Source organism: Carica papaya, chromosome 5 (genome assembly GCF_054855325.1).
Source record: "Carica papaya isolate Zhongbai chromosome 5, ASM5485532v1, whole genome shotgun sequence".
Lineage (NCBI taxonomy): Eukaryota > Viridiplantae > Streptophyta > Magnoliopsida > Brassicales > Caricaceae > Carica > Carica papaya.
In genome coordinates, this window is record NC_142313.1 from 3,282,301 (window position 1) to 3,304,799 (window position 22,499).

The 22,499-nt window shown below is 36.6% G+C and overlaps 2 long non-coding RNA genes across 3 annotated transcripts; one reads left to right on the forward strand and one right to left on the reverse strand.

Moving 5' to 3' along the window:
* Window positions 1-954: 954 nt before the first annotated feature.
* Window positions 955-2,998, reverse strand: LOC148253674 (uncharacterized). Its single transcript, XR_015819059.1, has 2 exons — window positions 2,760-2,998; window positions 955-1,593 (listed from the first exon to the last, which is right to left on the reverse strand). It is a non-coding gene; the product is annotated as an uncharacterized LOC148253674 (long non-coding RNA).
* Window positions 2,999-3,012: 14 nt separating this feature from the next.
* Window positions 3,013-8,986, forward strand: LOC148253675 (uncharacterized). Of its 2 annotated transcripts, none has more exons than XR_015819058.1 (2): window positions 3,013-6,347; window positions 8,690-8,986. It is a non-coding gene; the product is annotated as an uncharacterized LOC148253675 (long non-coding RNA). The 2 variants fall into 2 exon arrangements; XR_015819057.1 differs by having other exon boundaries at window positions 3,166-6,855.
* Window positions 8,987-22,499: the final 13,513 nt, after the last annotated feature.

Below are 22,499 nucleotides of genomic sequence, written 5' to 3' on the forward strand. Positions count from 1 at the left end.
TTCTCAATTGTACGATCGCATTTAAAGAGGGAACAAATTTGTACCGTTTATCGCATTTAATTGGGATCGTCCGATCGCACTTGAGGAGGAAACAGATTCGGACCGTCCACGCACGCAGGAACGCCTCTGGGCCGTACGATCGCGGGCACATGGATTGCCTGCATGGCTTTTCGTAAGGCACCGAGTCAACGTGCCTTTCAAAGCGGCACACTCCGATTCGTCGAGTCTGTTGATTGGGCAGTCCTACGTGACACAATTTTATTTAATTATGTTTTGACTTCCAGTTTCTAATTTTTCTTTCAAAAATACCCCCTGAACCCAAATTTTCATCTATTTTTCCCAAAATTATTTTCAATTTCATTCTTAACCTATTTTTTTCATAATTTTAAATTAAATAAAAATTTAGAAATTAAAAAAATATATATTTATTTATATTTTTTAATTTTAAAATTTATATCGGGTCAAATTTTAGATTCAGGTATTACAATTTTAATTTTATTTCTTAAAAAATAATTTAATATAATAAAAAATATATTTTATTTTAATATTAAAAGTTATAAAAATACTTATCTTCCAAAAAAAATTATGGATTCATTTTTGGAAATAAAAGGCTAAAAATACAACCTTCGTCTTGGATCTCGTATGGCCGAATTGAGTAGTTAAAATTATATAATAATTAATTAAAACAAATAATCACATATGACCCGAGGGCCTTTCTCGGGCCAGATCCAAACTTTCATGGGCTGAATCCTACAATATTATTATATCAACTGTGTTTTTTAAGGCCCAGTAAACTATGAAATTGGGCTTCAAAAATAGTCCAGTCTAATCTTTTTCTATTCCACCTCAAGAAAATATTAAACAAAATTGGAAAATCATAATTCTTTTATGCCCAATATATTAATAATTTTTATGTATTTTTGTGACACATACGAACCTGTTTAATATAGGATGTTGTATTTTGTTTTTCTGTAATTTTAATTTGACATTTAAAATATTATTAAATGAAATTTAAATAATTATTCTAGCCAAAAGAATATTTGAAAAATTTAAATGAAAACAAAACGAACAAAAAAATGAAAATGAGGAATGGACCAACAGACAAGCCCCACGAGCTCGCAGGCCTGCAATGTCGGATGCGTGCAGCACTGCACGCGGAGGAATAGTTCTGCACGTCCCATCACGAACCAAGGCTGGTCAACCTGCAACCAAGACTGCCGCATGGCGTGCATGCACGCCATGTGGCAATGGCCGGTCAACCACTAGGGTCGATCAACGGCCAAAGGCATGTTATCCAAAGGATCCCATGCATTCTTCATGGCTATTTAAAGCCGATTTGCACTCCACTTCTTCCATTTTCTTTTTTTTCACTTGTCCGAGATGAGAGAAAGCTTGAGAGAAAGCTTGAGAGAAAGTTTGAGAATGAACCCGAGAGCTCCAAGGTCCTCTTCTTCCCCCACCATGGGAAGCTTTTCACCATGTTTTCTTTTCCTTCCTCACACGGAACCACTTCGTGCACTACTTAGACGACCATTGGAGTTGTCATCTCCCCTTAACCTGTGAACTCTCCCATTTCTCTTAAGAAACCAAGACCTGACAAGTATTTGGTAAGGGAGTTAGTATTTTTCTTGTGCTCTTATCGGTTTTCTATGATTTTAAACCTTTAAAATTTTAAATGAATGCGATGCATGTTGAGTTGCTCCGTGTGTTTGTTTGGTGTTTGAGAATGTAATTCCATCAAATGTTTGAGGTATTTTTTATGTCTAAATGATTATTGTAATAATGAATGTTCGAAAATGGAAGGGAATGGATTAAAAGTTCAAGAGGGAAGGAAGAAAAATTGATTGGGACAGGTTTACGGCACCAAAGTGCCAAATTGGGTCGCAGTTTGCAGTTGTGCCGCGACCATGCACGAGGGACATGGTCCCCGACTACTGCATGTGCGTTGTAGCCTTGCGCTGGAGCACATGCCTTGTCAGGCATGCCAACGCATTGAGGGGGCATGCTGCGTATGCATGTGTGCGCATGTCACCATGCGCGCGCTTGCAACTTCTCAAGCATGTCTGCACACCAAGAAGCTTGCGCACACAAGGGGAATGGCTGGCATGTACAACATGTTTTGCTATGCTGCCTTGCCGAACGCGTGTAAGTATGCTCGCGATGCACAAGGGGGCCTGTCCCCCGCTCGTCCAAACGCGCACGAGAAAACTTGCCGTAGGCACGCCGCTCGCACGACATGTCGTGTTGTGTAGTTGTTTGGCATACTCGTGTGCTAGGTAAGCTGTGTGGGCTAGGCCCTAGGCCTTGCCATTTTTACGAAGGCTGAGAGGGTTACCTAAATTGGACCTCGGCCCCAAAAAGAAACACGACAGCTTAACCCAGTGTAGTGGACCCCATACCGGGTCCAATTTCGTAAAATGGACCTCCACCGGGTCCAGTGTTCAGTTCAATGGACCCCTACTGGGTCTGGTTAGGTACAGTGGACCTCTATCGGGTCTGGTTCAATTCCGCGGACACCTACCTAGTCCAATTCAGACAAATGGGCCCGTAGTGGGCCCGTAGTGAAACCTAATCAGGTCTAGGTTCGTTTAGTGGGTCCGGTTTGGGTTTGGGTTTGGTAATTAGGTCAAGATGATCTGGATGAGGGTAATTTAGAAAGTTGAAAAATTGATGTATTAAAGGATCAGGTTGAATTGTGATTGAAACTGTGATGGTTAATAGTAGCAAATAAAAAGTAAAATCTGTTTGACCGTTATCACCATCGATTATTGGTGAACCACTCTCTGTGAAAGATATTGACTCTCTTTGACGGGTAACACCTAGCTAGCCCAATGTCTTCTTTGGCCCAATCCAAAGGACCCAACCCCACTCTTCTCACCGATAACACAACAAAAAGAGAAGGGGTGTTGTAAGGTCCTAAGTGGACAATGAGGATTGAAATGGTAGGAGAATGAAGGGCTGAGATTGGATGGGAGGAGAGATATATAAATAGGGATGAGCTGAGAAAAGAAAAAGAAAGGAAAAAGAAAAACAGAAAAGGGTTGAAAAGAGAGAGATGTCGGTCACACGGAGGGAGGGAGAGTAAAGAAATTGAAGGAGAGATCGAGAGTGGAAGTGGAAGAAGCATGTGAGTGAAGAAGATCTTATCGAGCTAGAAGAAGATGGAGACTGGAGGTACATAAATTCTGAATTTCAGACTTTGTATGGCGGTATGGTGTGAATTTTTATATGGTTGATTGTCGATTCTGAAGGAGTATAGAGGCAGAGAATGGTGGATAGAACATGTATAAGGGCGGAGGGAGGAAATGTGAGGCGGATGGTAGAAATGTGAAAACACAAGGTAGGGGATATAGATTGTTTAGTTGCGAAAGTGAAAGGAGGAGGTCAACCACAAAGAACGAGTGTGGTAAATAGTGTGATTAGGTTCTTTTAGTGAAGGAGGAGCTGAGGTAAAATGTGTGTAAAGTAGAAGCGCTAGGCGGGAGAGTGAGTCTACGTGAAACCAGGAACGATGATGTGCATTGCCATTTCGAAGTCTTGAGGTACCGATATTATTGTCGATAATTTGGAGTGTTGGTGCACCGATATTAGCAACAACAGAGGGAGAAAGTTTGATGCGCCGATGTTGGTGCTAGTGGAAATATACGTTTGTGGTCGATTGGGAGCCGGAGTGCGTGAGTATGGAATATATCCATTGTGAGTTCAGGAAATGTGTATGTGTTTGTATATGTGTATATTGCTGATGTTTGTGTGTGGCCAACTGGGGTCGACGTACGTGTGTATGGATTGTGTTTTATGATGTTATGGTTGTGTGATTGAATGGGCAGGTGTAGTGCGTGTGGCATAATGAAGGTCGATGTGTGTGGCTTGTTGAGGGTCAGATTTGTGTGTGTGGCTGGGTTAAGGTTGGAGTGTGTGTGTGGGGCAAAAATTAATACCGATGAGTGTGTGTGTGTGTGTGCTTGAGTGAAGGCCGGTGTGCGTGGCTGATTAAGGCCAGGATGTGCGTGTGTGGTCGAAATTAAGGCCGGTGAATGTGTGTGTGTGGCTGTGTTAAGGCCAAAGTGACTGTGTGTGTGTGGCTGAGTTAGGGCCGACATGTGTGTGTTAAGGAATAGGAAGTGCAGATAGGAACGATAAGTTCCACCTCATAGTAGGAAGCAAAAAAATGAGACAAGACAAAATTTGAATGGAGACTGTAAGGAGAATTTTTAAATGCACAAATAATATAGATGAATCTCTAGCAATATATCTTTCCTAAGTTAGAAAAAAAAAAAAAAGAAACTAAAGAAATATTTGATTGATCAATTATGCCTTTCAAACCTTTCATAATATCCAAGTATGTTGGGGACATGATATATATCAAGACTTAAATGGCTTTTGGAAATTCCTCATGAATATTCCCTAAGAAGATTGGGTACACTACTTGTCCTACAGCTACCAACAAGGTTCCTGATAGGGATACAATCACGATCTAAAATTGCAAGTCATTGAGTAATCATGTGTTTTAAGGAGAATGCAATTGGGAGCTTGAATAAATCATATATTTGGTGGATGCAAAGTGCTTTTAGTAAGTGAAACAATGTAAGCCTAACTAGGAGTCTTTCTAGATTTGCTACAAACGTGGAAGATAGCCATGACATTATGGACATGTTCTGATGAACAATTCATTAATAAAATGATGATAAATCTAGCACATATTTCTCCTATACCTGAGGAGAACACAAATTAGTACAATATACTAATATATTAGGATAGACCTCCAAGTAGATATTATCATAGTAGTACAGTGGAAGTGTGGAAGACCCATAACCCACCACACATGGAAGATTTCTCTCCGAACCAACAAGGAGAAATATACGATATGATAAATACGTAAATCATATCTTAAGGCCATATTTATGAGTGATCACTTGAAAATTTGAAAACTTAAAAGCGTAATACCTAATCATATAAGAAATAAAACCAAACTTAATCACTTATAAATGAACCCGTTGCCTAAGTAGTTCTTAATTATTACCGATAATAACCACGGATTCCATGACTTACCATGTACATTCAAAGGGACTTTAGGAGTAGGTTGATAAAGTATTAAAGTATATTAAAAATCATTTAGCCTTGATGGATTTAGAAGAATAATACGGTTCAGCTAAAGGAAAATTCATAAAGATGCCAATAGTTAAAAGGAAAAGGGAAAAAGTATCTTGTGAACTCTAGTATGGTAAGGCACCCACAAATAGCATCCAGGAGTTTGAAAACCATCACATTCACTTAGTTTCGTATACACCTACTGGGGATGATGTGAATGTGAAACAGAAGAGTAAAACTAAATCATGGTGTTAGTGAGCTTTTCTATACGAATACGAACAGCCATAGTAGAGTAAAACTCTAAGCCTTAGGAACGATGGGTATGTTGGTGATACCTAGAAATTTTATTAAATATTTAAGATAATATACTCCAAATAATCAAATATTGAATTTCATAAATTGGGAAACTTGGGAGATTGGATACTCCAAATAATCAACTATTGAACTTCATAAATTGGAAAATTTGGGAGACTGGAAATGTACCACAGTGATGAGATTGCTTAGGTAATTAAAAATTGATCCTTGTAGTGAGAATAGGAAATGATGTTTTCAAAAAATGTGGTATAGTAATAACAATTGCTTACACTATTATTGTAAGACATTAGACATTAATGAATCTTGAAGATCACTATAGCCCAAGACAGTATTCCTTTTGCTTGATCAAATCTTCTAAAGAAATTACAATGAGTCACCAATAGCTATAAGTGTTAAAATATTTAGAATTGAGAAACCGAACCTTAGCAATTATACCCTAGTCAAGGAAGTTAGGAAAAAAATTATTACAAACTAAATAAATCTTTTCAGTAATAATATTACAATGAGACCATCAGTTGAGGAGGAACATGAGACAAATAAGTATGTTTTGAACCCCGTGCTCGCTATAAATTTAAAGAACTAAATTTCTTTTAAGGGAGAAAATTTGTAACACACAGCTAGCCCAATCCAAAAGACCCAATCCCATAGGCCAACCCCACTATTCTCTCCGATAACACAGCAAAAAGGGGTGTGTTGTAAGGTCTTAAGTGGATGGTGAGGATTGGAATGGTAGGAGGATGAAGGGCTAAGATTGGATGGGAAGGGAGATATATAAATAGGGATGGACAGAGAAAAAAAAACAAAAAAGGGGAGCAAAAAGAGAGGGGTCGGTCGACAGAGAAGGAGAGAGAGTGAAGAAATTAAAGGAGAGATTGAGAGCGGAAGTGGAAGAAACGTGTGACTGAAGAAGCTCTTACCGAGCTAGGAGAAGATGGAGACTGGAGGTAAATAAATTCTGAATTTTAGACTTTGTATGGCGATATGGTGTGAATTTACATCTGGTTGATTTAATGGTTGATTGCTGATTCTGAAGGAGTAAAGAGGCAGAGAATGGTGAATATAACATGTATAAGGGTAGAGGGACGAAAGGTGAGGTGGATGGCAGGAATGTGAAAACATGGGTTAGGGGATAGAGATTGTTTAGTTGTGAAAGTGAAAGGAGGAGGTCAACCGCAGAGAAAAAGTGTGGTAAATAGTGTGATTAGGTTCTTTCGGTGAAGGAGGAGCTGAGGTAAAATGTGTGTGAAGTAGAGGCGCTAAGTAGGAGAGTGAGTCTACATGAAACCGGGAATGATGATGTGCGTTGTTGTTTCGAAGTCTTGAGGTGCCGAAATTGGTGTCGGTGATTCAGAGTGTTGGTGCGCCGATATTGGCGACAGCGGAGGGAGAAAGTTTGATGCATCAATACTGGTGCTAGTGAAAATATGCGTTTGTGGCTAACTGGGAGCCGAGGTGTGTGAGTGTGGACTATATCCTGTGAGTTCAGGAAATGTGTATGTGTTTGTATATGTGTATATTGCGGATTTTTGTGTGTGGCCGACTGGGGGCCAATGTGCTGGTGTATGAATTGTGTTTTATGACATTCTGGTTATGTGACTGAATGGGCAAGTGTGGTGTGTGTGGCTGGTTGAGGCCGGATGTGTGTATGTGGCAAAAATTAAGGTCGGTGAGTGTGTGTGTGTGGGGCAAAAATTAAGGCCGTTAAGTGTGTGTGTGTCGCTGAGTGAAGGTTGGTGTGTGTGGCTGGTTGAGGCTGGAATATGCATATGTGGTAAAAATTAAGGCCAGTGAGTGTGTGTGGATGAGTTAGAGTCACCGTGTGTATGTGAGGCTAAATTTAAGCCGGTGCGCGTGTGTGGATAAATTTGAGTCGATGTGTGTGTGTGTGGTGGCTAAACTAGGGCCAAAGTATGGAGGTAGGAGAAGCGGTTGATAATTGGTGGTGGTGCAGTTGTTGGAGGTATGTGGGTGTGGGTGGCATTGGGGTTGAAAACATATAGGACTAGTGTAGGTGTATGTGTGGCCAAGCAAAGGATGTTATGTGTGGAAGGGAGATATTATATTCTAATTTAGTTAGGCTATTATGGGGATGTTCCTTGTGGTATGAGAGTTTTAGGTGAAAGGAGATGTTAAGGGTCCTCTTAGTGTGGAAGAATGAAGGGGTTAAATTATGGAGTCGGTAAGTGCAATAGTTGTTTAATAAGTGTATGGATGAGCGAGTTGGTAGGTGGTAGTAATATTGACAAGGGCTCGAACTAGTTGTAGAGTAAATCCATGAGTTGTAAGATTAGGTTACAAAGAGAAAAAGGGGCGAGAGGGACATTGGGATGTAGGTGTAGACTTAGCACTAGGCTAGAGGTTCAAATGTATTTCCGTACCCTCATTTGAGTTTTGAATTTATTTTATTAGGCTGGAGTATGCTAACTGTATATCATTTGCAAATGTAGTAGGACACGAGACAAAACCAAAACCCTAGCCAATGGGACCATACATAGGAGAAACGCATTAACAGGAAGCTGGATGTATATTGGATTACACTGGATGTTCATTCATTTTATGTTTCGATAGTAAATATAACCTTTTTCTGTTTCTTTTTCATTTGCTACCTTGATATGGTTGAATTGTAAAACGAGTTGTGAAGATTTCGTTAGATAGACTTGATAAATGTAATGCACAGACAGCGGTTTGTTTTAGATGAATTCATGAGTGGAGAGTTTGAATATAATGTGTGTGTTATGAAATATCTAGGGGTGTTACATGACGAGAGTGGTTAACGATTGATTCTAAGAGCCACAGTGGTGAAGTACAGGCATGATCATAGTTTCCAACTACTTTCTCGCATACCGAACTGAACTGTTTTCCAGTCATAGTAATAGTAGGGGATCCCTTCTGTCATATGCTGATATAAGTTAAAACGGTTTCACACAAAAAACTGTAAATAATTGAAACTAAACCGAGAAATTTAGATTGGATTGTTATGACCCCATGCTAGATGAGTTTCCTTGTGTTGAATATGTTTTTCACTGTTTTATTTTATTATGCCATGTTTAGATAGTTGTATCAATTATGCTTCTCATTGTTTCATCTAATTGCTTATGTTTTGAGGTTGGTATTTCAAAATTAAAAGCACTAAGTTTTCAATAGTATTTTAAATGAAAAATGATGTAATAAAATCTATAACACTCTCTAACAGTATCTTTTACTATAAATGTAATGGTATTTTCTTCTAAAATAAAATAATATTTGAAATGTTAGTTGTGTAATTTAAATATTGTTTCCCTCGTAGAGTTTTATGGAACTCACCACAATCCATATTCCCCCATACGATGTGAAAAGTGAAGAAATAGCCCCCGAGGTGCCCTTCAAAGCTTGTTTGGATCTGTTTGCACACCAATAGTTGTTGTTGAGTGTATATTTAAAATTGTACTATGATAGAACAATTATTTTGTAATGATAGAAGTGGTTAGAGCAATGTTGTATATATTTTATTCGTCGACGTATTGGTCTCAAATATATTTGAACATCATATTTTGTAAGGGATAACTGTTTCTTCAGCTGTATAAATATTTTATGGACTTGTATATGTTATGCTATTGGACACCGTTGTCCCATCGGGTACTGGGATGTCACAATTTTTTCATCTGCAAGTATATTTAAAATTTTAAGAATTATTATTTATTTTTTAAAATTTAATTTGATAGAAATATTTTATTTTTTACCTACTTAAACTCATTTATAATAATATAAAATTATCTAGATAATAAACAAGACATGTAGTGACTCAAATTAAATACTTCAGTTTAAACAAATTTTACATATTTTTCAAAAATTGTTATACATAATTTTTTTAAAATTATTATCATATAAATTTAATAATTATACATATCCTCTATCTTATCCTTCATGAAGATTTTAGACACCATTGTTTGATAAGTGGTTATTGATGTACCTTTCATCTACAAGTTAATCCCTTAGATGATTGTATTTGAGCATCTCACCCATCTTTATTTTGTACCTTACCTGCACCAGACCTGACATTACTTATGCAGTTCAAAAATTTTCGTAGTTTTTTAATCTCCTATTAAGGTGCATTTACAGGTTGCACATCGAGTTTTAAGGCATCTTAAAGGCATACATGATCAGAGCATTTTTTTTATCCTATACAAACTTCTTTACATCTTAATGTTTTCAGTGATTTAGATTGGGTATCTTGCACTGATTCTCGCAAGTCTGTCACTGATTTTTGTGTCTTTCTGGGTGATTCTCTTATATCTTATAAGCTTAATAAATAACAAACTAATTTTCGGTCTTCTTCTAATGTGAAAGATTGGGCTATGGCTATGGTCATTTGTGAATTGCAGTTGTTATAATGTTTGCTTATTGATTTGCATGTTACTTCTCCTAGTGTAGCATTATATTGTGGTAATTTGTTTGTTATAAAAATTAAAAAAAAATCTATTTTTTATAAGTGTACCAAATACATCGAAATTAATTGTCATGTTATTCGTCAAAAGGTTTCAGATAGTCTCATCCATTTGTTGTTTGTCTCTTTATCTCATCAGGTTGTTGACTATTTCACTAAAGCACTTCCTCATTCTTTGTTTTAACAGGCTATAGTTAAGCTTGGTATACATAATTTGTACACTCCAATTTAAGGGGGGGCTATTTGAAAATGAGTTATAGTGGGACTTAATGTAACTTTAAGAAATATTAGGGTCTAAATTATAAATAGTCATAGGTTTTAATTTTTGTATAAATACTTTAATGTTTTAACAAACAATTAAAATCATTTTTTACTTTCTTCAGTCTCATTTTTCTCTCTCACGAATCTTTCTAAGCTTCATCCAATTTACTTGGCTTCTCACCAAATTTTTTCTGCATTCAATAAATCAAGTTTAATTTATAATCTAGATTCTTCATAAAATCTAATAAGAGTCATCAACTTGAAGTTTTATCAAATGAAGTTGTTGGTTGTTTTTTGATGCGTTGTGGATGGAACTTGATGTTGGAGGTACTAAGCTTGGAGGTGCCAACAGTGGTGTTGGCGTAGTGGACGAACCGACTGATGAATGGGAAGTACATAAAGAGTGTTTGAAAGGTGGAAATGAGAGTGAAAGTTGGGGGAAAAGATTGTATTATGAGGAGGGATGAAGTTGAAAAGTGTTTAAGAGAAGTAATAAAGGGAGAGAGATGAGGAAGAATGTTAAAAAAACAAGAGAGTTAGTTATGAAGGCGGTTTCTGAAGGTGGTACATCTAATTTTAGCATTAATTTATTTGTGTCTGAATTGGTGAGCAAGTAAATCAGTTTAGATATAACACTAGCTATATATATAGTTGTCTGAGTTTGGGATGTGGCATTATTAGAGGATTTTTGTAATATCTGGGTCCGAAAATTAGCCTATGATAAGCTTTTTTTATTTACAAAATTATATAAATAATTTAATTTATTTTATTTTACTTTTAGTGAAGTTTTGAGAAAAATAGATTATGGACGAAATTAAAAATAATTTTAGAGAAAATTGGTAAAAATTTAAATTCGAGAGGTATTTTTGAAAGAAAAATTAAAAAAGTGGATTAACTCGTAAAAAATGAAAAGTTTGGCCATATAGGACGGTCTAGTCAGCAACTCGAGTGAACTAGAGCACATCGCATGGCAGGAAGGTTGACATCGGCATTACGCGGGAAGCCACGCGAGCAATCCACGTGCCTAACAATCTGACAGTTCATACCTCATTCCACGCACGTAAATGGTCCAGATGCATTTTCTCTTTAGATGCAATCGGACGGATGAGATCGATCGTGATGGACGATCCGGATTCATCCATGCCATCAGCCTAAACGGAAAATCATCGAATGGTTCTCCTTGCTCTATGTCAACACCAATGGATGGCCTGGATCGAAGAACAGATGAGTATTTAAACTCCTCTTCGCAGGAGAACCAAACCTTAACCGCCCAGCCCTCGCCGGAGAAGAAGAACCAAACACCAAAGAAAGAGGCCGACCCCTGATCATTATCGCACCGGAGCCATCGCCGACCACTAAAAAAGGTAAAAATTGCCCCTCCCCAATTGGAATTTAATTCCGAGTCTTCTTGTGGCCATATCGGAGCAAAAGGGACGGGGGGAGGGGGGGGGGGGGGGGGGGTGAGCCAAAAATCGTGGGTAAAGTCCAACGGAGTTGCTTGGCTAAAACACTAAACCTTCTCCAATGACCCATTTTCTGTTTTTAGTTTCGCACGATTCTTTAACCATCGTGTTCACCATCTCTTTCTGGTGCAGGTTAGCCAAAAAAGAATCTCAACCGAGAAGGAGAACCGACAGAGCTACCGCACCTAGAGACCCCCCATCGATAGGTTTCAATTTTTTGGTTTTTCTAACATGTTTTTTTCGCAAAGATACGTGAAAAACCTGCCAAAACTGGCCAAAATCGACCAAAACTGGCAAGACCAAGGCAAACTGCTACCGTGGGCGGCGAAACCAATCCCGGAGTACGACGACACTATCGTGCTGGAACCCTAAATTTGGTATAAAAAAGGTTTTTCAACACTGATTTTGACTTTTTGGGATATTTTTGGGTATGTGACAAATATTTTAATTTTTGCGAAAAATAATTCAGGAAACCCGAGGACTGTTAAGAGGCGTAATAGGTAGCACATCGTTTCGAAACACCGATCCAAGTAAGAATCCCTCACCCTACTCTCTGTTACGGTAAATTGAGACTTAATAATCGAATATCTTGTGTTTTGTGAAAAAAAAATTAGAAAAATCCTAAAAATAAGTATAGGTTACTAGTAGAGCGAGAAACGGGTTAGTGTACAATTGTCCTAACTCGTCTGTGTTGCCTATTTATTTTTCTATACTGTCTACATTGTTTATTGATATACCGTGTGATTAAAATTATTACTTTTAATTGTTTTCTTATTTATTGATTGTCTTATCGTTATTTTTATTTGATTGATTTATTTGAAATAAAGGTCCCAATTATATTTCTTAATTGTTGAGGTATGAAAACTGTATTGTTTACTTAAATGTCGTTTGATCGATATGTGAATATAAAATAAGATGCTAGTATGCAATTGGTGATTGTTTTGTCGATGAGGATCTATATGTGAGAGGCTTACTGAGTACCCTAGAAAAGAGCGAACGGGCCCGGTACATGGAAAATCCCTACCGTAGACATTATCTCAATCGAACAGGACTGAAAAGTCTCATACTGGAAGGGTTTGGAAGATATAGTTCACCCTCATACCAGACGTGATATTGAAGTAATGGTGTGTTTGACGCTCATTACCGGACGGGGTATAGGGACGGCTGAGTTAATTTATAAATTTATATATTGGGTTTACGAGTAGGGAAATGTCCCTATGGACCATCAGAAGTACCGGTAAATAGGAAATGTGGTGAATTTATTGTTATTGTTCTTGTAAATGTATCATAAGAATGATATTCAAATTTATTGTCTTCATAGATCGTTTTGGAAAACTCACAACGATAAGTACGGAATAAACAATTTTCTTTATATTAAATGAATTTACTCGAATTAAGGGTTTAATTAGTTGTTTTATAATTTTTACCAACATTTGATTTCCCGTATAAGTGATTAGTGTGATATTCTTACTGCACTAGTGTAGCTCACCTTTCTATTAATCATTTTTTATCAAGATCTAGATTCTGATCAGTAGGAGAGTTGTGAGCAGATTACCTTCTGGATCTCATCAAGTACTAGTGGAGGTTAACTTATAGGATATTTATTTATTTGTTTTAATTATTTATTCGTTTTTTTTTTTACGAATCACTGTAGTAGGGACATTCTCGTAATCCTATTAGTTGTTCTAATTTACTATATTATGAATGTAAAACCTAATATTATTATTTGCTTCCGCATTTAAAATACAAATTTATTTTTTTTAAGCTCCGGAGCTTTACAGTTTTTCTTTCGTATGCATGGCTTTTGTTGTTGGGTCGGGTTTCTTCTTAATTTATGTGAAATGGTCTACATTTATCATCTAATAAATTATTATTTTTATCTAAAAATATATGTTTAAAGTTTTAGAACATTATAATTTTTAATCTAAAAATTATTTTACAAGGTAATACATCGAACTCCTCCATTATGTGGGGTTCCATGAGCCAACCAAGTAGTTGATACATCGCCTTTACTATTATAATGACTTTTGGATCGGAATCAATAAGCTCTTTAATTTTTAAGTTGTAGTGACCACATAAAAAGCTTCACTGTTTATATTATTTTATAAAAAAAAAACATGTTAGTAAAGAGACATTCTACCTTGGACCATCTTTAACTCTTAAGAACACTTTGAATCTACATGTAATAATAATAATAATAATAATTTATTTTGATCCGGAATTTAATTTTGTGTTGTTACAACTCTTTAAAAAATAAATAAAATAATAATAATTTATTTTGTTATAATTATTGATTAATTGGTAGCTTGGATTTTGTGGGAACCAAATCATATCTTCTTAGATTTGAAAATAAATTAAAAAATATTGTTCATCCCAAAGAATTTAAGGAATTGGTATTTAAGATATACCAAATACAAAATATATATATATATATATATATATAAGAAAATAGTCTCAATTATTTTAATCTCTACCACGATTTTCTCTACCATAGCTGTCCACAATTATTGACAACATATATGTATGTATGTATCTGTACATTCTAGTTCACTATTTGAATTTGATGATGATCTAATTTTGTCGACGGGAATAATGGGATTCAGCTACAATTAATACATTATAACAACTTTTATATATATATATATATAAGTATTCATTTCGAATAATTTCAAATTAAATTTTGTATACCATAATTCTTTTGATCAGAGTCTATCTATAATTATGACAAATAATTAAAAATAAAAATATGATATATTTCAACGACTTAAATTAGTGGACACGACCATGCTGACATATTATATTATTAGCTAATATATTAATTTCAGGTAAATAATTGATATTAATTTGAACTACCCATTCCCCAATCAAAAAAATCATTTTAACTTATTCTATCCTAATTTTTTTTTTTATAATTTATAAAAACTGAATAGTTTATTACAAATTATATATAATTGATTTTATAATGCCCCGAAATTTAAGAGGGATATAAAGACATGAATTGAATGCGAAAACGAAATAATAGAGTTAAGGTTTACATTCTTTAAACAATAATTTAGAATACTCAATAGGGTTACAGGAATTACCATTCTAAAAGAACAAACAAAAAATCAAGAAATAAATTAAAAGTAAACAATTAGGTATTCTAAAACGACCTTGTAGTAACTGGAAAAAAAAATAAAACGGCGCCATTTTAAAGAGGCAAAAAGGACGTCGTTTTGAGTAAGCTGGTAGAATATAAATAGGGGTCGGGAAAGGGAAGAAAAGGAGAGGAGAAGAAAAAAAAAAGGAAAAAGAGAAAAACAGAAAAGGAAGAGATCGGGAAGGAGGAACGAAGAGAGGAAAGAAGGTTCCAGAAAGAGAGGGAGGGGAGTCGGAGCGTAGAGGAACGAGAAGGGAGAGAGAAGAAGGTCGCAAACGGTGACGGTGATATCGGCAGGAGGAAGGAAGATGGAAATGAGAGGTACAGTAAAAATTTTGGTTGCGTAGGTGTTGTGTGAGTTATAAAGTTGTTTGCAGGTTGCGGAGGCCAGGTAGTCCGTATGTAGCGTGGCGGAGCTGAGAGGTGGAGGTAGGCGGTGGAGTGTATGACTGGATGGCGGAAACGTTCGCGGAGGAGGCCGTGGGAAGGGAGAGGATGATGACGTTGGGGCGTACGGGAGATCCGTGGGAGAGAGTGGAGGTTGTGTGAGAAAAGTGTGAGCACAGAAGGAAGGCCACTGAGAGGAAGAGTGAGTGAGGAATTTGGCGCGTGTGGGGGATCTGAGATGACGAGGAGAGTTTTGTGCGTGAGCGGAGGTGCGAAGGGAGTCGCGAGCAGAAGAAGAAGGAAGAATGTCTTCGGTGAGTGTCTAGTGAGAGGGATGAGTGTAGTGATGGTGACGGTGTGAGTCGGGATGCTTCGAACAGCCCCTGGGGAGGCAGAAGAATAAGGAAAGCGGGGCATAAGGGCTGTGAGGGAGAGGAGAGTTCCGGACTGTGTGATGGAGGGGACTATGATATAGGAATCAGTGTGTATGAAGAGATTCGTGTGAGGGAAGAGGTGTATTATAACAGTAAGGAGAGGTAGGTTTAGAGGGGGCAGAGAGTGTAGTTGCTTGAGATTAGGATGGCACAAGAGGTGATTGTAGAGTGTGGTTTAGGGTGGGAGAGTAGGGGCTTGTTGGTAGTTGTGTAGTGTGAGTGCGTAGAGGGGATATAGATTGGTATAGCTGCTGTAAATTTAAAGGGTGTTGAGGGAACCTTGCCGGAGTATGCGTGCAATGTTGGTGTGTGTGTGTGGCCTAATAAGGTCGAGAGGTAGAGGAAGGAGTATGGGTCGCCGATGTTGGTGACGTGAGATAATGGTACTTGTGTGTGTGTGTGACTTAATAAGGTCGAGAGGTAGAGGAGTGAGTATGGGTCGCCGATGTTGGTGACGTGAGATAATGGTACCTGTGTGTGTGTGTGGCCTAATAAGGTCGAGAGGTAGAAGAGTGAGTATGAGTCGCCGATGTTGGTGACGTGAGATGATGGTACCTGTGTGTGTGTGTGGCCTAATAAGGTCGAGAGGTAGAGGAGGGAGTATGGGTCACCGATGTTGGTGACGTGAGATAATGGTACTTGTGTGTGTGTGTGTGTGGCCTAATAAAATCGAGAGTTAGAGGAGTGAATATGGATCGCCGATGTTGGTGACGTGAGATAATGGTACCTGTTTGTGTGTGTGGCCTAATAAAGTCGAGAGGTAGATGAGTGAGTATGAGTCGCCGATGTTGGTGACATGAGATGATGGTACCTGTGTGTGTGTGTAGTCTAATAAGGTCGAGAGATAAAGGAGTGAGTATGAGTCATCGATGTTGGTGACGTGAGATAATGATGTTGGTGACGTGAGATAATGGTATATGTGTGTTTGTGTGGCCTAATAAGATCGAGAGGTAAATGAGTGAGTATGAGTCGCCGATGTTGGTGACGTGAGATAATGGTATTTGTGTGTGTGTGTGTGTGGCCCATTAGGGTCGAGGGGTAGAGAATTGAGTATGGGTAACTGATATTGGTGATAAAAGTGAATAGGGGTGCTTAGGGTATGGCTTCGGCCGGGAGGGGGGGTGGGGGGGGGGGGGGGGGGGGGTGGTCACGTTTGATATGCAATATGAATAATATGGGAGTACTGGATTTGTTGTTGTTGTGTGTGCTATTGATAACCATAATTGGTCTTTCGGGGTAGGTTATTGACGGCTAGTCGTAGGTAGGTTCTATGGTATGACTTGGGTTCTGTAGGAGAAATGCATATAGACATACTGAATTTTTTATCACTGCATATTATACCTGCAACTTGATTTTTATCGTATTGAGTTATGTGAACTCACTTCTTATCATTAACAGATGAAATAGGGATGGAGCCGCAATCTGAGTTACTGGTTACGGAGCCTAGTTCTTTATGGCGGGTTGTAGTCTGTAAAAGTTTATTTTAGTATGGATACTGATTGCTGGAAATGTATGATATGGTTTTGTCATGTGGTGTATATGTAGAATTGTAAGTTTACATTGGGTTTGAACAATGAACTGTTGACAAGTTTCGTTTATGTGCGATTAAATTGGCATGAGATTTACGTGTTAGGTCAGAGTTTGTTTTATCTTACGCCGTTGAAAGAAAAAAAAACGGGGCGTTACAGACCTTCACTAGCCTTTGAAAGGAGTCCGAGTGATAAATTATTCACAACCTCCTTGTTGATCGGAATCTGGATTTTGATCCTCTTGATCTGAAATGGTTAATGAAAGAGTGATGTACACTAGCCCAGTAAGAATATCACACTACTCATCGATACAGAAATGAAGATTGGTAAAAATCATAAAAATAACTAATGGAGCTCTTAAATTGAGTAAATTCATTTATCATAAATAAAATCATTTATTGCATACTTACCATAACGAGATTTTCAAAACTGACCTATAGAGACAATAACACAAATAACATCATAATATCATATTCAATTAGTCAGAACAACAACTTTTCTTTTTTTTTATTTGCTTAAAAAAAAATAAACTCATAACAAAACTTGTCAACTAACTGATCGTTCTCATACCCCGTTCGGTACGAACGTCAAAAACATCATTCTTCGATAGCCCATCTGGTATGAGGTAACGTTCGCGTACTATCTTCCAAGATATTCAGTAAGACAACCGTTTTATTAATTTACTTAACTAAATAATTTTTCGTTTATATTTAATTTTCAGTTTCACAATTTAACTGTAAATTACGTAAGACAAGCAATACGTGTATTAAGAAAACACAACTGAATCAAAAAATCAGGCAATTTTATTTTATTTTTTTTTAAAAAAATAATAATTTAGTGTAACATCAAAAAATAAGTTCGTGGAAAAATATTATTAGCACATCGTGGATGTCGTGCATTATATTTAAAAATATTAATATTAAATGTGAATTTTATCTGATAAATATTTCATCCACCCACCACTTGTTTTTTTCTTTTTTAAAATATCGTAATCCTTTATATATTCAAATGAAAATCTACCATACTATATATCGGTCCGTCACGGCCACCCACTTGGGAGAGTATTTGTCACGTCAAATTAAAAATTATAAAATGGGTTGTGTATATTCTTTACACGACATATCTAAATCGTATGGACAACTTGCTTATTGTTACGCGGGGTCCAATTTTTTTATTAATGTTTATTTTGTGTTGGTAAGAATTGATTCTTAATTGTTAATTTATTATTATATTAATCGAATTATAATGATTTAAGTTATATTAAATTTTAACGATTTTATTATATTTTTTTAGTAAAATAAAAATTACATAATAATTAAATTTAAAAAAAAAAGTATGTATTGCATGAGTAATTTTTAATAAGATTTAATTTTAATCATATATATTTTATATCTCTACCCGACTAGCTACGTAATTAATAAGTTTAAATTTAATTAATCATAATATAATCATATTAGGCAGGGTACCAAAGTAGAAGGTTGGTTTGATGAGGTAAGTTGGGTTTCATTAATTAATTTCCTCTCTTTTTGTTTTTATTTTTTTATAATCTTTTTAGGGATGAACATTATTACGTTAAATTAATCGAATTTTCCGACCAATTTTAGATCTAAAAATTTAGAATTGAAACTGGTAAAAAAAATAAAAAATAAATATATTTAATTAAAAAAATAATATAAATATTTAACTTAAATACATGTTATATTCGTACTATACGTAAAAAACAAAAAAAAAAATTAAAACTTTAGAAAATTAAAATGTGGTTAATTAAAGGCACCCACTTGAGGGTTTCCTAAACCATCATAGATATATATATATATATATATTCGTAATTGAAAAAATCTATACGGTCAATGTTGTTTTTTAAAAAAAAATCTTATCTTTGTAAAAATCTTAGTTCAAGAGGTTGGTTACCAAATGCCAACCACGTGATCCACATACCAATAAATTGTTTGATTTGACTGAATCCAAATCAAATCACAAATTTAATTTTGTAAATTACGTAATTAATTAGGGTTAATTTAAGTATTAATTAGTGCCAAACGCATGAGCTATACTATATATGGGTTTAATTAGTAAACGCATAATCGATAAGATGGTCCCCCCCCCCCCCCCCCCACACCACAATTTGATTTGAATAAAATAAAATATCCTATTAATTTTATTAATATTTACTGACAATAAATTTTAATTAAGTCTGTAAAAATAAATTAAAATAAAGTTTTGGGTTAAATTCAAGATGGTAAAATTTTTTTTTTTTTTTTTTTGTAAATTTCAATGTTTATAGTATTTGGTGGCAGCAGCAATTGCGAAATTTTATTTTTCTCGTAATCAACGGAATCTTAATTTTGGACCCCTCCCCCCCCCCCCCCCCCCCCCCCCCCCCCCCCCCTAAATAAATTAAGAATATGAATTATAACTACTTGTTTTCCGTAAAAGAGAAATGAATCGCTAATCTATACATATAATTTGATAAATTTGTACTATAATATTTTAAAATATGTAGTTATCAAATTTTGAAGAGTGAATTTGTAACGACTCCAGAAATATTCAAATGAAATAATTGATAATTAAAATGCGGAAGTGAAATAAATATTCAAAATTTACATTCCTTACACGATAACTTAAAGTAACAAACAGTATTATGGAATTCGCCATTTTCAGTAAAAATATCATATTGTATCGCCGACACAGAAAATAAGGTTGGTAGAAAAAAATCAGAAAACAACTAATGAAGTACTAAATTAAGCAAATTCATTTATCAATAATAAAACTATTTACCGTCCATTTACCGTAGTGAAGTTTATAGAAAACCTATAAAAAAACCATTACATTATACGTATCATGATAATTAGCAACATAGCACATATTATACTTTCATATTCAAATCATCAAACAACAATTGCCCATTTTTTCATCAGCCTGCTGGTATCCATAAAGATTCATATGGGTGTCCCTACTACGCATGAACATTTTTCTTTAATATTCTCAATTACGGGTCGTCCCCATACTCTGTCCAGTATGAGTATTAAATTACCAAACCTCAATATCACGTCCAGTATGAGTATCAAAATGACGATACATGCATTCAAATCTATAAAATAAATCAATAAGGCACTATCATGTATTTAAACTGTAAAAATTGTCACCAGAATCAATAGAGAATAGTTTCTAGTTTTGACTCCATTAGCAATCCGTAATTAATCATAAACATTTTCTAAATTGTACAAAATACCGTATTTATTGTAATTAGATTTCAATTCTATAACAGAGAATAGAGTGTGGCATTCTTACTCAATTTGGTACCCGTAAAGCTAAGTTGTTTACTGCACCTACAAGCGGTTCTCAAGTTCCCTGAATTTTTCTGTGGAAATCAAAATGCCTTATAAGTACCTACAAATATCCCAAATAAACTCAAAATCAGTCTCAGGGCCCATTTGAGCCAATTTCAGAATTTCAGAACAGCAGCTCCGCCACGCTTCGTCAACGGCGCCGCCGCCCTCAGCGGCAGTCCGCCTTGGGTCGGCTATTTTCGACTATTTTTGACCGAATTTGGCCTATGTCGCATCAATCCCTGCAAGAATACATGTTAAAGGGCATCAGTTGGCTTAAAAAATACAAAAAAATTGAAACTCACAGACAGCTGGGCTCTCGGATGCAACGGCTCCTCCGGCTCACGTTGCGGTTGGGTGTTTTTCTCTAGTCAACCTGAGAGAAGGAAACGATGATCACAATGGTGGAAAAATTACGTAGAACGGGAATCAGAAAAGGCTTCATTGGAGATGTTGTATGGAATTTCCTGCAGCGGTGGCTCCGGACTTTTCCCACATTTTTCGACCAATTAGCCTGTCTTTTTGCTTCGATTTGGCAATGAGTGCGTTTAAAATTAAATTCTGAGCAAGGGGGAAAATTTTCATCTCTTTTGGCAGTCAGAAAGGGCTCCGGCACAGCGGCGGGTTGTGGTGGTCTCCTTCCTGGCGGCTAGGTCTTCTTCTCTAACGAGGGAGTCTGGCTACTAGGATTAGGGTTTGGTGTGGATGAGGGTTATTTATATCTATCTGCTTTTGATATGAGCCATCCATTACGTTTGATCTGGACCGTCCAATCGCGATTAAATAGGGAATGAATTTGGATTGTTCATCACGATCCAATCTGCGTCATTCATCGCGATCTAATCTATACCGTCTGATCGCGTTCAGATATGACCTTCTGATCGTGTTTGGGGAGGGAACGCATCTGGGTCCTTCATGCGCGCGGGAACGGATTTGAGTCGTTCGATCGCGGGCATATAGATCGCCCGTGTGGCCTCTCGCGTGACACTGCATCAGCGTCCGCTACCACGCGGCGCGTCTTGATTCGTCAGGGCTGCTGACCGAGCATCCTGCATGGTAAAACTTCTCTAAATTGTATTTTGACCCCTGATTTCTGATTTTTCTTTCAAGAATACCCCCATAACTCAAATTTTCACCCTTTTTTTCTAAAATTATTTTATTTAATTTTCCATCAATTTTACTTCATTTTTACTCTAAATTAAAATTAAAAAATTGAAAAATCAAGGAATTATATTTATAATTAAATCCTAAATTACAAAAAATTAATTTAGGGTGTTACAACTCTCCCCCTCCCCCCCCCCCCAAAAAGAAATTTGGTCTCTTAAATTTGTCTCTCTCGCTCTCAATCAAACAGTTGGGGATATTTGACTCTGAAGTCTGATTCTAGCTCCCATGTGGCCTTTTTCGATGTATGATTCTATCATAGGACCTCAACAAAGGAAATTTTTTGGTTGTGGAGTAATCTGCTCTTTCTGTCCACCGACCGATACTTCTTTAAAGAATAGATCCTCCTGGAATGAAAGAGGCTCGTGGGCCAAAACATGAGAGGGGTCTAAGTTGTACTTGCGTAGCATGGACACATAAAACACATTATGGACCCTGAAAAGTTTTGGAGGCAGTGCCAGTCTGTAGGCGACGGTACCAATTATGTCTAAGATTTCAAATGGTCCAATAAATCAGGAATTCAGTTTTTCCCTCTTGCCGAACCTACTGATTCCCTTAAAATGAGTGACCTTAAGGAACACCCAATCTCATTTCTCAAATTCTAAATCTCTCCTTCGGGTATCCGCATAACGCTTCTACCTGCTCTGAGTTATCTGAATATTCTTCCTACTCTTAACTATTTTGGATGTAGTCTCCTTTACCATATTTGGGCCGAACAATTTTCTATCACCCACTTCCTCCCGATAAATCGACGATCTGCATGGGCGCCCATATAACGCCTCATACGGAACCATGCCAATACTTGTTTGGTAACTGTTGTTGTAGTCGAACTCTATCAGGGGTAGATGGTCATTGCAATGGGCCCTGAAGTCAAGAATACAAGCTCGGAGCATATCCTCAAGTGTGCGAATTGTCATTTCTGACTGTCAATCGATCTAAGGGTGGAATGCAGTACTAAGGGACAGTT